Below are 14,836 nucleotides of genomic sequence, written 5' to 3'. Positions count from 1 at the left end.
AGACCAGCAGGAGCTTGGGTGGAAGATTTAGACTGAGCACAGACATGACAAGCCTTGACATAGTCTTTGACCTCCGAGCGGAGATAAGGCCACCAGTAGTGACGGCTGATGAGCAAAAAGGACCGGAGAAAACCCGCGTGGCCCGCCACCTTGGAATCATGTCCCCAACGGAGAATCTTAGCTCTTAGCTCAGTGGGTACAAAGGTCTTACCAGGAGGAATTTTTGAGTCCAGGGTGGTAGAATGGGCAACAATGCAAGAAGTTGGGACGATCGGCTCAGGTTCAGGAGTGGACTCCTTGTCCAAAGTGTCAAAGGACCTGTGGGGAAAAATCACCTCAGCTGATTTCTTACAAAACACATCCTGGTAATCGCTGTATGCAGCGGGAAGGTCAGAAGATACCGATGTGGTAGCAACTGGAAGTCTCTCCTTTGGGGTCACCTTGGAAAGGCATGACGAGAGACATGAGGGGATCCAAGCCAGGATCTGCCCAGAGACCCAGTCCATATGGGGAGAGTGGAGCTTTAGCCAAGGAAGGCCCAATACAATGGGGGTAGAGGCTTTGGTTAGGATGAGAAAGGATATCCACTCCTGGTGGAGAATCCCTACCGACATCCTAATAGGTAGTGTCTGGAAGCGAATAGGGTCCCCTGGAAGAACAGTGCCATCAATTGACGAGACTACCAACGGCGTAGAAAGGGGTGAAAGGGTGAGTTTCATGGAAGAAGCAGTTCTCCAGTCCATAAAGTTGCCGGCAGCCCCCGGAATCCAGATATGCAAGGGTCGATTGGGGAGAAGTGCTTACATGAAGGGACACCGGAAGAAGAAGACGGGAAGGCGATGTTTCTGGGTCCAATATTCCACCTGTAGCGGGGTTGAACATGCCTAAAGACACTGTTTGATATGTGGGAAGGAACTAGGCTCCCTCTAGTGGTAGCTGCATGGAATTTCCCGGGCTGTGACTTCCTTTTCACAAGATGAAGAAACTACATCTCCCAGGCTGCTTTGCAAGATCCAGGGTGCACGGCTGCACCGCACGGCACTATGGGGGAAGTTATTTAAAGGAAGAGGGAAGCGCGCGAAGGGGGGCGCCTTTCTGCGCTGGACTCTGAGGAACCAGCGAGCGAGAGTGAAGGACTGACACTGGATATTGGGCCAGAGCCTCTTAGCCTGGAGGGACGACGTGGAACCGTCCCATCTTAAGCACGAGGCACATTCCTGGAGGTCATACTGCTGTTTGCAGAGACGGGAGGTCATCCGCCAGAAGGACCTCGCGCGGCTGGCATATAGCCACAGGACTGAGACCGCAGTGGAAGCGCGTGAAGGAGAAAACTTCTGTTGGTGAGAGGGCACATGCCCAATAACTGACTTTATCTGCCGAAGAGATAGTTTTATCTACAGATAGCGGTAGCGCAACAGGAGGTGATAAAACCCCGGGGTTTATCAGCATACTTTCTCAGGAGACTCATAGACAAACAGTAAGGTCTGTAAAGGAGTCGCCAGAGGTTTATCTCTCTCGCAGAAGTTATTGCTCAGTTACGCAGACACCCTGCGGTGACAACTAACAGCTCGTTGTTTCTCTCTCTCTTGATCTTTATTCCTAATCTGGATTACAAATGAGCTCTATTCAATAACCTTGCTAGCGAAGATCAACAAGAAAGAAGAGAACTCTGGGGGGGGGACTCAGATAGGCCTACCTACCTGGTACTGTGTCTAGCCTTAATGCAGGAGGAGTGTGGGGGTATTCTTTTACCCTTTTAAAGTTGTTTTAAATAACCTTTTATGGACTTGTATTGTATTGTATTGTATCTCCCCTATTCAATTTGATATATAGTAAACTAAGTTTGGTTAATTACAATCCTGTGCGTTGTTCCATTGTGTCACCCAGAAGGACTACCATTCAAGAAGGTAACAAGGTATTGTTGCATAGTGAAGTATTGTATTCCAATCTGTGTATCCATTTGATAGTCCAGTCCTATTCTGGGTCAGTTGTGCCTGAGGAGGGATCGAGCCAATTTGATTGGGTTGTTAGGCAGGGTGTAGACCCAATAATATAATCAGCAGCTCCTGCGGGGGTGGTGCTACACGTGGGGGCTCGTCCGGGATTTCTACAGTCCTGTAACACAACCCTCTCAGCCCCAGAATCCCCTCCCACGCAGAAATGGATCCTGTCGCTGCTGCTGAGTGGTGCAAGGAAGAGAATGTCATAGTGGAAAATGGCCTGGTGGTTGAAATCAAGGGAGAAGCCTGGACTGAAGAAAAGCTCCTCCCTGTTTTAAGGGCACTATCCACAGACAGGAAATTCTGGGTGATTGACATAAAAACTGACACCACTGCCCCACACACGTATGCACTGTGTGAGTGGAGGAAAGGGGTCCCTGATTATTTCAATGGAAACAGTGTAAAAACTATTGACCAAACAGAACTTTTCCTGATACATCCAGGAGTTCCTACTGCGGGTCCCTCATCCACCACCCCTGGGGTATCCAGCCAAGAAAAAGGTGTCCAAGAAGGGCATCCTGAGTCATCACCTTTGTCGACTTTTAGCTCAGAACTGTGTGCTGTTCTTGGGGAGATTGTGGCAAAATGTAGCAGGGACTCCTCGAGCTATCTGATGACTGGATATAGGAAGCTCCGGACATTCTCTGGGAAACAGCCTGTGCCTTCAGCAGAAGATGGGTTCGAAGAGTGGCTAGATACCGCCACTCAGGCTTTGGAGGAATGGGAGGTACCAGAACAGCACAAGAAGCAGAGGATCACAGAGAGTTTAAGGGGACCTGCATTAGAGGCTGTACGTAATCTAAAGCTTAGCAAGAAGAACTGCACTGCACAGGATTATTTGGACATTCTGCAAGATGTGTTTGGTCGGACGGAGAACGCGGCTGAACTTCTCTACCAGTTGGACCACTGTTATCAAGAAGAGGGGGAGAAGTTGTCCGAATTCATTAAACGTCTGGATAGGATTATCCACCAGATTCTGTTAAAGAAAGGAATAGACCCCCGGAAAATAGATGAGACTCGTGCACGACAGGTTCTGAAAGGGGCTCAACCTTTAGATCCCATTGCCATACTGTTACGAACTCGTCGAGATGGCGGCATTCTAGAATACCCCGACCTGATTCGAATGGTCAGAGAGGAAGAGGTCATGTTGGACAACAAGAAGAAAAGTCGGCAGTTTGACTCAACTGCCCGGGTTGGAGTGATAAGTGTGGAAGAGGGTGACTCTCAAGTTGAACTCCTAAAGACCCAAGTGTCTCAGTTGATAGAAATGGTGTCCATCCTGACTGGTCAGGTATCCACTCTACCCAAGGGGAGTATATCGGAGAGGCCAGATGAACCTGTTAGTCTCAGCACAGATCCAGAGCCACGGCCTGCAAGATTGTTAACTTGTTTCAACTGCGGGGGAGTTGGGCATGTTAGAAGGGTATGTCCCAGCTCAGGAAAGGTTGCCACGAAAGCTCGGGAGCCAGCGGGAAACTTCAGAGGACACCGGTGAAGGAGTCAACCGGGTGTCCGCCAGTTTTAAGGGACTCCAGGAGTGGTGCAGGATCAGGGAAACCGAGTCAGGGGGTTAGACCCCAATATAACACCCCCAGTTCTAGACTCCGGGTTACTGAGGGGAGGAGAGTCAATGCACACCGGGTTCAGCGGGGGCCCAGATCAAGGAAGAAAAAGGAGAAGAGGGCCAGGGTACAGAGAACTGAATCAGACAACCAGGCTACATCAAGAGAATTCCCAACTAACTTGGTCGGGCCCTCCCCAGTGGTCTCGGTTCAGGTGGAAGGAATTTACACAAGAGCCCTCCTTGACACAGGGGCCCAGGTGACTCTTTTGTATAGAGACTTCTATGATAAATATCTTACCCATCTACCTTTGCAGAAGTTGGAAGATCTGGAGATATGGGGTATTGGGACCCAAAGTTTTCCCTATGACGGGTATCTGCCAATCAAGTTGACCTTTGATCCATCAGTGGCTGGTGAAGCGGAAACCTTCGACACCTTAGCGGTGGTCTGTCCTCGTCCACCAGGGGCCAACAAAAGCTCTCTCATCGTAGGAACAAACACTGACCTGGTAAGGCGCCTTCTGATACAACTGGTCCAGGGACAAGATGCTCAGGCGCCAAGGATCCATCCCATGCTACGGCAGGCCTACCAACGATTAGTGTTGGAGCAAGAGACCCCCGCAGAAGGAGTTGGACGACTCTGGAAGCTGGATAGAGCAGAAAAGGTCTTACAGCCAGGAGAGGTGGCCTGTTTTAAGGCTTCTGTAAAACTCACCTGGCAACAGCCGGGTCCCTTCATTATCTTTGAATCAGGTCAAAAGGAGAGACAGAGAGGGATAGAAGTGATCCCTGAGGTGATCCCTTTGAAGGTGTTACAGGAAAACCGTGGAAGGGTTTTAGTGTGTGTCAGAAACACCTCTATTACACCAGTGAAGGTACCGGCCAGAGTGCTCCTGGGCCAAGTCAACCCGGCTACCCCAGTTGCCCCCATTGATTTCAAAGAAAAGGAACAGGGTGAAGCGGTTATAGAGGAGCTCTGCTCTGGAAGCGCTGCCCTCCCGCCGGAATGGGTGAAGAGGGCCAAGGCACAACTTGCTCGATGGAGGGAAATATTCTCTAAGGACGAATTTGACGTGGGATGTGCCAGGAGCGCCACTCATAAGATCCGCCTGAGTGAGGACAAGCCTTTCAGGGAGAGAGTCCGGCGAGTCCCCTTAGGTGACTTAGAAGATCTACGTCAACAGCTGGCAGAGCTCAAAAAGATCGGGATTATCCGAGAATCCAGGAGCCCGTATGCTTCCCCGATAGTGGTAGTCCGGAAGAAAAATGGATCTTTGAGGCTTTGTATCGACTACCGAACGCTGAACAGAAGAACCATCCCAGACCAGTATACCACTCCTCGAATCGAAGATGCCCTACAGAGTCTGTCAGGGGCGAAGTGGTTCAGTGTGATGGACTTAAAGAGTGGGTATTATCAGATCCCCATGCACCCTGAAGATCGGGAGAAAACAGCCTTCATCACCCCTGTGGGGTTCTTTGAGTTCAATCGCATGCCTCAGGGGTTGTCCGGGGCCCCTGCTACCTTCCAAAGGCTGATGGAGAGGACCGTTGGAGATATGAATTTGATAGAGGTACTGGTATACTTGGATGATGTTATCGTGTTTGGCAGAACTTTGGAAGAACATGAGGAGAGGTTGGAAAAGGTCTTGAAGAGGCTACATGAAGAAGGTCTGAAGCTTTCTCCTGAGAAGTGCCAATTCTATCAGTCCTCGGTCCATTACCTGGGCCATATCGTGTCTGAAGAAGGGGTGGCCACTGACCCGGACAAGCTGGATGCTGTTGCTTCCTGGCCGAGACCCACAAATGTGACCGAACTCCGGTCATTCTTGGGCTTTTGCTCCTATTACAGGAGGTTTGTGGAGGGGTTCGCCCAGATTGCCCGACCCTAAATGAGCTCCTGAAGAATGAAGAAGATGATGTCCCTGAGTTGGTAAAGCCGGCGAAATCCACCATGGGCCCCCGGAAGGCTAAGGAATCCATCCAGGATCAGTGGACCCCGGAATGCGAAGGGGCCTTTGTCCAGCTGAAGGAAACCCTAACCACTGCCCCTGTGTTGGCCTATGCGGACCCCACAAAACCATATGAACTGCATGTTGATGCCAGCCGAGATGGGCTGGGGGGGTACTTTATCAGGAGCATGAGGGTCATCTGCGACCTGTTGCCTATGTGAGCAGAAGCCTACTGCCTGCTGAAAGGAATTATCCTACTCACAAACTTGAATTCTTGGCCTTGAAGTGGGCAGTGGTTGACAAATTGAAAGACTACCTGTACGGAGCTGAATTCATTGTCAAGACAGATAATAATCCCCTCACCTATCTGTTGACTACGGCCAAGCTGGATGCAACAGGACATCGATGGTTGGCTGCCCTCTCTAGTTTCAATTTTAGCTTGACGTATCGGCCAGGAATCGGAAATAGGGATGCAGATGCCCTATCCAGAAGGTTGCATGTTCCACAGGAACCTGCGGAAGAATGGACTCATTTGGCTCCAGAAGGGGTGCGTGCCCTATATCAGGGAACTGAATTTCGATCCCGAGGAGGGTCAAGAGCAGAAGAGATTGGGGTTTCGGCTATCGGAGTACCCAAATGCTACTGCCAGGTGACCCAGGTTGAAGGGGAGGGTTTGCCCCGGCTGTCCAAAAGGGACTTGCGGAAGGAGCAGTTGGAAGACCCTTTGGGAAAACTTCTTTTGGAAGCCTTGGAGATCCAGAGCCCTGAGTTGCTTCTAACTGACTCCCCTCAGGGGGCCCGTCTGTTACATAGAGAGTGGACCCGGTTACAGATCAGAGAAGGAGTGGCCTACCGGAGAGGTCCATCTGAAGATCTGGAGGAGAAGTGGCAACTGTTCTTACCAGCTAAATACAGAGAGGGAGTTCTGGCCGCTCTTCATGATAATCATGGCCATCTGGGGCCCGAAAGAACCTTTCAGCTTGTCAGGGACAGGTTCTACTGGCCTTGTATGAGGGCCGAAGTTGAAGGATACTGTCATTCTTGTGTCCGGTGTATACAGAGGAAGACTCTGCCACGTCAAGCAGCCCCAATGGGCCATCTACAAAGTCAGGGACCCATGGAGCTGGTGTGCATTGATTTCCTTTGCTTAGAGCCTGATCTGAGTGGCCAGGGGAATGTCCTTGTGGTAACAGACCATTTTACCAGATATGCTCAAGCATTCCCAACCAGGGATCAGAAGGCCTCAACGGTAGCCAAAATTCTTGTAGAGAAGTTCTTTGTACATTATGGGTTACCACAACGCCTCCATTCTGATCAGGGAAGGGACTTTGAAAGCAGACTGATCAAGAGACTGTTAGATATGTTAGGCATTCAAAAGACTAGAACCACTCCCTACCATCCACAGGGGGATGCCCAGCCTGAACGATTTAACAGGACTCTTTTGGATATGTTGGGGACTTTGAGTTCAGAGAAGAAACAGCATTGGGGCAAGCACGTAGCTGCCATTGTGCATGCCTACAACAGCACTGTCAGTGATGCTACTGGATATTCCCCTTATCGGCTGATGTTTGGAAGGGAGGCTCGGTTGCCAGTGGATATGGCCTTTGGCATTTCGCCTGATCATACCTCTTCAGCATCGCATAGAGGATATGTGGACCGACTGCGGAAGAGTCTGAAAGCGGCCTATGACAAGGCTCAGGCCACATCTGATCAACGTGGACTGCGGAATAAAAAAAATTTCGACCTAAAAGTTCGGATCCATGACCTGCAACCAGGGGACAGGGTTTTGTTGAGAAACTTGGGTGTCCCGGGAAAACACAAGTTGGCAGACCGCTGGAAGTCCCAACCTTATGTTATCTGCAAGCAACTGCCAAACCTTCCTGTGTACCAAATTCGGCCTGAAGGAAGTGTGGGTCCATTGAAGGCTTGGCATCGGAACCATTTGCTGCCTCTCTCTGAAGCGGTTCGTATGCCCCCTGTGGAAGACTTGTCAGAGGCCCCTTCGACTTCTCGCCGGTCCAGACCAGTTACCAGATCTCAGACGACGCTCCCAGATGAGGGAGAGGGAAGTTCTCCATCTGAAGATTTGGAAGATGAAGAGGAGGTACCCGACTGGTTGTGGTCATCTCAGTTGCCAGAACCCACACCTGCCTCCCTGTCTTCATCTGACTTGGCTGATAGAGGAGCCCTTCGGGCAGAAGCCCCTGAATTCATACCCTTTCATATGCTTCCAGAAGAAGCAGCTGAGGATGAAGATCCTGAGGAGGAGGTTGCACCCTTCTCTGAAGAAGAACTGACCTCTCTTGAACCATCAGGTTCCTCTGTGTTGGCACATGAGGAGGTGGACATTGAAGAATCCTCAGAAGTGCCTGATCCTAGTACCTCTGAGAGCATGCCTCCACGGGAACAGAGGGAAAGGAGAGTCATTCACCCACCTAAGAGACTGACCTATGATCAATTGGGTGAATGTTCGGAAGAAGCTGTTTTTACCTCCAAAAGATCTCCTGACCAGCCTAGTTCCTACACTGTAGATTTGGTGGGGGACAACCCTAGCTCACCCCCAGGCACAACTGTACAAGCCACCCAAGTTTTGGGGGGTCTGTGAGAGATCATGAGAACAAAGTATTGAAGTAGAAAACGTTTGCATTTAAGTTTGTACATAAGGATATTGGGTTTGGCCATTATAATAAGCACAGTTTTTGATGTTCACAATTTGGTTTACTTTGTGAGTTAATGTTTGCGCACATTTTGTTGCTCTGACCTCACTATATGTTTTTTTTTCTCTCTCACCTTTTGATGTTTTTTTTTACAACACAAACTTTAAGTTGTAAGTGTTTAAGAAATTGCAAATGCACATGTGCTTTTTAAAGGAGCACTATATAAAAGCACTAGAAATCAGCACTATATTAACACTGTAGAAATCACTTATTTGCTTATTAATTGCACTTTATTGTTTTACTATTGCACTGCTATCAGAATACAAAATTGGATATATTCAGATTGACTTATTTCAGCAAAATGTTAATGTTTTTGTTGTATAATGCCAACCTATGCACTAGGGTACATACTGTTGACCTCTTTGGGGACCAAAGTTTCTCAAGTGGGGGGAGTGTGTAGCGGGGTTGAACATGCCTAAAGACACTGTTTGATATGTGGGAAGGAACTAGGCTCCCTCTAGTGGTAGCTGCATGGAATTTCCCGGGCTGTGACTTCCTTTTCACAAGATGAAGAAACTACATCTCCCAGGCTGCTTTGCAAGATCCAGGGTGCACGGCTGCACCGCACGGCACTATGGGGGAAGTTATTTAAAGGAAGAGGGAAGCGCGCGAAGGGGGGCGCCTTTCTGCGCTGGACTCTGAGGAACCAGCGAGCGAGAGTGAAGGACTGACACTGGATATTGGGCCAGAGCCTCTTAGCCTGGAGGGACGACGTGGAACCGTCCCATCTTAAGCACGAGGCACATTCCTGGAGGTCATACTGCTGTTTGCAGAGACGGGAGGTCATCCGCCAGAAGGACCTCGCGCGGCTGGCATATAGCCACAGGACTGAGACCGCAGTGGAAGCGCGCGAAGGAGAAAACTTCTGTTGGTGAGAGGGCACATGCCCAATAACTGACTTTATCTGCCGAAGAGATAGTTTTATCTACAGATAGCGGTAGCGCAACAGGAGGTGATAAAACCCCGGGGTTTATCAGCATACTTTCTCAGGAGACTCATAGACAAACAGTAAGGTCTGTAAAGGAGTCGCCAGAGGTTTATCTCTCTCGCAGAAGTTATTGCTCAGTTACGCAGACACCCTGCGGTGACAACTAACAGCTCGTTGTTTCTCTCTCTCTTGATCTTTATTCCTAATCTGGATTACAAATGAGCTCTATTCAATAACCTTGCTAGCGAAGATCAACAAGAAAGAAGAGAACTCTGGGGGGGGGACTCAGATAGGCCTACCTACCTGGTACTGTGTCTAGCCTTAATGCAGGAGGAGTGTGGGGGTATTCTTTTACCCTTTTAAAGTTGTTTTAAATAACCTTTTATGGACTTGTATTGTATTGTATTGTATCTCCCCTATTCAATTTGATATATAGTAAACTAAGTTTGGTTAATTACAATCCTGTGCGTTGTTCCATTGTGTCACCCAGAAGGACTACCATTCAAGAAGGTAACAAGGTATTGTTGCATAGTGAAGTATTGTATTCCAATCTGTGTATCCATTTGATAGTCCAGTCCTATTCTGGGTCAGTTGTGCCTGAGGAGGGATTGAGCCAATTTGATTGGGTTATTAGGCAGGGTGTAGACCCAATAATATAATCAGCAGCTCCTGCGGGGGTGGTGCTACACACCTTCTAAATGTATTACCCGAGCCTTTCCCGGGCGAAGCGAGCAGGAGTCACGAAAGTGGCCCTTGCCTCCACAATAGAGGTATAAGCCCAAAGTTCTGTGCCTAGCACGTTCTTCGGGGGTAAGTCTGGTCCGGCCCAGCTGCATAGGTTCCTCAACAGACAGAGGATGCTCCAGGGGACGAAGTGAGGGGAGCTCAGACTGGCTAGGACCTAGGGAGTGTTGGCATCTTTTTTCTATGGACCTCTCCTGAAAACTAATATTGATCTGGTTGCATAAGGAGCTGACATCGTCCAGACTGACGGGAATGGATCTTCCCGCTAATTCGTCCTTCACTCGGTCAGAGAGACCCTGCAAAAAGGTAGCGACCAGGGCCTCATTGTTCCAGCTCAATTCAGCTGAGAGGATACGGAACTGGAGAGCATATTGTCCCACTGAGTGGGATTCTTGGCAGAGACGTAAAAGAGCACTTGCCGCTGAAGAAACCCGAGCCGGCTCCTCAAAGATGTTACGAAAGAGGTTCAAGAAGTCAGACAGGTTGGAAACTACCGGATCATTCTTCTCCCATAGGGGGGCAGCCCAGGCTAGAGCTTCACCGGAAAGGAGAGAAATAATATAGGCTACCTTTGACCGATCTGACCGGAAGTTTTGCGGCTGAAGCTCAAAATGGATGGTGCATTGGCTAAGAAACCCCCTGCAGGCCTTGGAGTCTCCAGAAAATTGGAGGAGGTAGTTGCAGCGAATGCGAATCTGCGACAGGCCCAACCACTGGTTGCTCTTGGGGTTGCGTATTTGGGGTTCCTAACGAGGTCTGGAGCTGTTCAAAGCAGGAAGCCAGATCCTGTAGGAATCGCATCACCTGAGTCTGATTAGCTTCCTGCTTCTCGAGTCTGCGAACTAAGCCCTGTAATGGATCATCTGGAGGGAGTAGCACGTCAGCTGGGTTCATGGCTGTTCAAACTGTCAGGTCACCTGTGGCCCAGGTGACAACTGCACCCTATTGGAGTCAGGGGTGCAGCGCTAGGTAGTGAACCCGATAGCTGACTGCTGAGGATGGACCGGAACGTGAGCCCAAGATTCCCCAGGGCGCGGAGTCTAAGACCCAGCAGGTGTTCACCAGAGCCTCTAATGGTGAGGAGGGCCTTGGCTGCAGCTGGGCCCAGGTCACGGCCCCTGGGGTCCCCCGGGTCACGCTCCGTAGGGAGAGAGGGGAAGCAGCCACTTAGGACACATGGAATGGTGATGGGTAAGCTGAGGTCAGGGCAACAGGCAGACGAGGGTAACCAAGGGACAGGCCGAAGGTCAGGGTAACAGGCAAACAGGAATAGTCAGAGACAAGCCAAAGTCGGTACACAGAAAGATAGATCAAGCACTGGAAGACAACTAACAAGCACTGTTGAACAGCAAAGCAGATCTGCAGTGCGCTGGTTAATATAGCCTTCTTTTGATGGCCTGGGGTGGGGCTGAACAGGAAGGAGAGATGATAAAAAGGAACCAGAAAGGGAATCTGGCCTCTAATGCAGACATGAAGGAACAGGTAAGCTGCCAAAAGCTATTGCAAGTTCATGACACCTATGCTCCACATGCTGGTTTCCAGGCTCGATATACAATATCTCCTTTTGGGTCAGTTTCCTCAGGCATTTCCCTCTGACAGGTCCAAAGTAGGCTTCCTGATATCGTTGCTTTTAGATAAGGCCTTGGCTTGGGCGAATCCCTTATGGGAGAACAACAAGCCTGAGATACTTGATTACCCGAGTTTTGTTGCTTCCTTCCGCAGGGTGTTCGATGTGCCAGCTCTCTCTGCCACTGCTGCTAAGCTGCTTCTGTCCATCCAACAGGGTATGCAACCCGTAGCCAAGTATGCCATTGAATTTCGTACCCTGGCAGCAGAGGTGGGCTGGAACAATGAGGCCCTGGTGTTGGCCTTCTCTCATGGCCTCTCCGATACGTTGAAGGATGAGATTGGGGACGAGGATCTCCATGACGAACTCGAGGCTCTCATTTCCTTCCTGATCTTGATTGACACCAGGCTAAGGGAGAGACCATCGTTTAAAGAGCCCCTGTGGAGGTCTTCTACCAGATTTGCTCCTGCCTATTCTTTCCCATCCATTCCTCCCTCACCTCCCTCACCTCCCACGCCTCCTGGGTATGGTGCGTCTGGCTGTGAGCCCATGCAGCTGGGGTTTACTGGTCTTTCTGAGGCTGAGCGGGCCTTGAGGAGAAGGGAGGGCCGTGCCTGTATTGCGTTCTGGGTGGGCATTTTCTGAAATCTTGCCCCACTCGTCCGGGAAAACCTCCTCTCGGGGGCAGATCTCAGGTGGAGTTTCCTCGTCCCCCAGATACCCGTAAAGATAAACTGCTAATCACTGTTGTCGTCTCCCAGGCAGCAGGTTCGGTGATTACTCAAGCGCTAGTAGACTCCAGTGCTGGTAGTTACTTTATTAACAGTTGTTTGCTGCTGCAAATGCCATACCCTTTCAGTCCCATATTTCTCCATTAGCCATCGAGGCAATTGATGGCAGACCTCTGCATCCCACACAGGTTACCCATGAGACTGTTCCGGCTGACATGAGGGTAGGGGCTGTTCACAGGGAGACTATCTGTTTCCAAGTTAAATCATCTCCACATTACTCTGTTGTTCTGGGGTATCATTTTAAAGGCTGTAAAAGTTTTTTTTTAAACGATTGTTTTTAAAGAAGCAGTGATTTTAATGATGCTTTAAGTGAAACAATAGAAATTAAAAATCCCTTCAAATATCGTGTCTGGGGGGTGCCCTTATTGGCACATCTGTACGATGTATGGAGCCTGCTGCAGCAATACTGACATTTCTAAAGGAAAAATTTTAATTTAAACTTGCTTGCGGCTGAAAAAAAAAAAAAAGAAAAAAAAAAGGCATAGGGTTTAAAAAAAAAAACGCGTAAGGTCACCCCCAAAATCCATACCAAACCCTTATCCAAGCTTGCAGCCTGGCAGGTCAGGAAAGGGAGGGGGGACGAGTGAGCGCCCCCCACCCAAAAGCACCTTGTCCCCATGTTGATGGGGACAAGGGCCTCTTCCTGACAACCCTGGGCTGTGGTTGTTGGGGTCTTCGGGTGGGGGGCTTATCAGAATCTGGAAGGGGGCCCCCAGATCCCCCCACCCCTAATTTTTTGGTGAATGGGTAGGGGTACTATGTACTCAATACCCATTCACATGGGGGGGTGGAATCTGGAGACCCCTTGCCCAGATTCTGAAAAGCCCCCCACCTGCAGACCCCCACAACCACAGTCCAGGGTTGTCGGGAAGTGCCACTTGTCACCATCAACATGGGGGCAAGGGGCTTCATGTTGAGGGTGCAGGAGTGCGGGGGACGCTTGCTTGTCCTCCCTCTTTTCTGGTTTGCTAGGCTGCATGCTCGGATAAGGGTCTGGTATGGATTTTGGGAGAAACTTCACACCATTTTTTTTTCATTTTGGTGTGGAGTTTCTCTAAAATCTATACTAGACCCGAAGAGCCTGGTATAAATTTGGGGGGGGGGGGGGAATCCCACGCCATTTTATTTTTTAATTCTGCCACAGATTTCCCATTAACCACTTAAATACAGGGCACTTTCACCCCCCTTCTTGCCCAGACCAATTTTCAGCTTTCAGTGCTCATTGGTGTCTATGGAAAACCTTGGTAAGCTTGACATGGCACTGCTCCCGGTCTTTAACATTGGTGTCTATGGGAAATCTTGGTCAGCTTGACATGGCATTGTTCCCGAACTATAAGTTACAGGGACAACAAACTTGGGGAGCACCGAGAGGGGACCCAGGACTACAACTGTGGGGTGTGGACTTAGCTCCTGAGCCATGATTGGCCAAAAGCACTCTGCCTTTAGCCAATCATGGCTCTCAAAGTATATTGTGCTGTGATTGGCCAATGCATACAGGTCAGATGCATGATTTCGCCAATCATCAGCAACCAATGCACTGCAAGAGCATAGTTTATTATGGGGTGCTCATCGGTGGGAAAACTTCCCGCCGAGCACCCCTTTTGTTCCTGTGTACAGCGAACACATGAACAGCTGGTGTTCGAGTCGAACTTACGTTCGACTCAAACACACAGCCCATCCCTAAATGCAACTATTTATACATCCATAGAAGAAACAAAACCGTGAACCTTTTGTGTGTAGGTGGGTTCAGAATGCTATTGCACATTTTGCACATTACCATATATTGTCTTTTACTAATTTCAAACTTTCAAATGATATACTAATCCTAAGAGAATACTCCTCAATTGTTTCTTCATTCTGCTTGGAAAACATTTAATATATATGTCAGTTTGCATTATTTCACACGTATCATACTTATTTCAAAACTCCACCAGGATTACCTCAGGCTCACAAAGTTTTCATAAGTATGCAGGTACAGCAGTTAGAAGGTTAGTGTCATCATTCATTGTTGTTCTTTATCCTGGAGGTTGAAGAAAAAGATGTAAAGTATAACTATAGCATTTTTATAGTTTTAGAGTGAAGAGGGATAAGAACACCTGCCAGGTATTAATTTTTGTCTACGCCCCCTCTCGATTTGTCCTGCTTACCATTAACACCAAAAGTAAAAGAAAATCACAAATTTTGGGTTTTCCCCAGAACAGTAATGGAGGAAATCCAAATCTTCCAATGGATACACTCTTTCTGGTGACCAGGGATTCCTTCATCTTGTTGACTAAGGGACAGGAAGTGAAGGGAAATCTTTTCAATGGGACACAGATGGAAAATAAATAGAGGTTATAACTTATTACTATATCCAAAATAAAAAAATAAAATGTTTTTCATTTAGTTCTACTAGGCCTCATGCATACTGGGCTTAAAAAAAATATGCTTTTAAAGGCGCTTGGCTTTTCTTTCAGGCTATACAAGCACCTCTATGCTGGCTTATGTTTTAATGCACGTGTTTACAGATGTATTAGAAGAGGAGCGTTTACAGGTTGAAAAAAAAAAAAAAGTAAAAAGCACGCTCATGAGAGAATCTG

Source organism: Pelophylax lessonae (genome assembly GCF_965119305.1).
Source record: "Pelophylax lessonae genome assembly, chromosome: 2".
Taxonomy (NCBI): domain Eukaryota; kingdom Metazoa; phylum Chordata; class Amphibia; order Anura; family Ranidae; genus Pelophylax; species Pelophylax lessonae.
This window is presented reverse-complemented; position numbering follows the sequence as displayed.